We start from the raw sequence: 2,112 nt of genomic DNA on the forward strand, positions 1-2,112 counted from the left end.
GAAACCAGATACTGTAGTGCATTTCCCCACATGTCATCCCTGTCCAACCCTGGGTCTACAGCCTACCAAGCCCGTCTGCATGGCTCCAGTAATTTGGTCATCTCCTGGAAGAGGTCCTTAAATAGGCTGGAGACCGGTTTAGATAAAGACTCACTGTGTGCTGGGCTCCAGATCAAGAGGCTCTGCCAAATTGGAAGCAAAAAGCATGTCTCATTTGATTGCATATAAAAAAAAAGTTGAGTAGGTCATACCGTAGTTTTAAGTCATTGAATGTCATTAGGGTACCTTTCACTACAATGTATTGTAAAGTCTTAATTCCGTATTTAGTCAAGACTACCAGGTCTGGGGGGAAAAAAAATTAAAAATTTGATACATTTCTCCATAGGGGTAAAGCTTACATTTACTAGGCAGCCTCAGTCCCTGAGTCATAGACCACGTCCTTATCACTGAGCAGATGGGAGTCAGAGGATAAGAAGCCCTCAGACACCTGTAGGCAAAGTTGAGACAGCGCCTCATATGCAGCCTCCAGAGACACTGGTGCATCATCCGGAGGAAATCATACTGTCTATTGACTTAAAAATAGACTTTGTAATCCACACGGCAGAGTTCCTGAGGGTGTATAATAATAATAAGGGTAGAATCTTCATTTCAATCAGGTTTATCTTCCCAATGAGGGACAAGAGGAGATTTTTCCAGGTGTGAAGTTTCTTAGATATAATGGCAAGCAATAGGGAGACATTTAGGCTAATAAAATCCATCACTGAGTTTGTAATTTGAAGTCCCAGGTACTTAATTCACGTTACCCAATGCAGGGGGTTGTTGGGGTCTGCCTGTCTAGGTACTGTATGGAAATGTAAGGGAAGTATTTTGGAACTAGTCCAGAGACCACAGTAAATCATCCTAGTAGCGATAGTGCAGCTTGTAAAGAGGGCCCAGTATCCCTAATGGACAGAACTAGGTCATCTGCATAGAGAGCTGTAGTTTCACTAAGGATACCCACCCCCAATCCCCTGCATTTGGGGGGGGGGGGGGGAGTGCAGTGCAATTGCCAGGGTTTCCATAACCAATGCAAATAAACCTGGTGAGAGGGGACACCCCTGTCTGGTGACACTGAAAAGGCGCCCGACACCCCTGCCATTAAGACGGAGGGCCGCTACCGAATGATCATATAGCAATGATATCCATTTGAGGAATATAGGACTAAACTCCATGTGTTGCAATACATGGGTCATATATCACCAATCAAAGGCCTTTTTCAGGTCAAAAAAACACCAGTTTAATTGGTTTCTTGTAGGAGGACAATATGAGGATTTAAAGGTATTGAAGTACTAACGACTGTTTGAATTTGGCTTAATCCACAGACATTCCATGAAAGGAGTTTAAGATCACTCATTAGGTAGGGTAACGTATAGCCGGGGACAGGAGAGATCCAGTCAGGGCCAGAATGGGAGTAGAAACCAGCCCTGGAATAAAAAAAATAAATAAATTCATACCAGCCCCATTATTATACCAGCCCAACAGCATAAGAGCATAACTTTCTTGTTCACAAAAGGGAAAAAAAAAAAAACATGTATTTTAAAGCACATTTGAAGAGTGTATTATATATAGATATGAAAGCCCATATGACTTCTCCCATGACCCCCATCCTGGTGGCGCTCCCATTCTTGACTCCTCTCCAGACTCCCTCAGAGACTGCAGACATGATACAGAAGATGTTAGAAACTGAGGACATCATACCAAAGATGGTAAGAGAATGCAGACATCATATAGGAGATCAACAAAGAGAGCCACAAAGCATCACATAGTAGCATTTGAACATCATATACTGTACTAAGCAAATAAACCCCTTTGTGCGAGCCTTTACGGCAAGCCGCAAAAGTACCCCAAAGAAAAAAAATTGAAAAGAATAAAGAAAAAAGCAAAAAGTCATAAAAAGGTAACAGGCAAAAAACCTAACGCCCTGTTTGCTCCAGGTGAACATAATCAAAAAGGGAGAAAAACCACCAGAGAAACATTAGTCCCAAAAACATAGTAAACAGTAGTGGATTGTTCCAAGAGTCCATCCACTCAGGAAAGGGTCATGGAGAAGTGATGCAGAACAGTACCTGAGGA

General features: G+C 42.4%; 1 long non-coding RNA gene across 1 annotated transcript; it reads left to right on the top strand.

Annotated features, from left to right (window-relative positions):
- The first annotated feature begins 240 nt into the window (after positions 1-240).
- Positions 241-1,635, top strand: LOC143943003 (uncharacterized). Its single transcript, XR_013264868.1, has 2 exons — positions 241-1,104; positions 1,260-1,635. It is a non-coding gene; the product is annotated as an uncharacterized LOC143943003 (long non-coding RNA).
- The last annotated feature ends 477 nt before the right edge of the window (positions 1,636-2,112 follow it).

This window comes from Lithobates pipiens, unplaced genomic scaffold, assembly GCF_037356315.1.
Source record: "Lithobates pipiens isolate NorthernLeopardFrog02 unplaced genomic scaffold, aLitPip1_a1.2 Scaffold_30, whole genome shotgun sequence".
In the NCBI taxonomy this organism is placed as follows: Eukaryota; Metazoa; Chordata; class Amphibia; order Anura; family Ranidae; genus Lithobates; species Lithobates pipiens.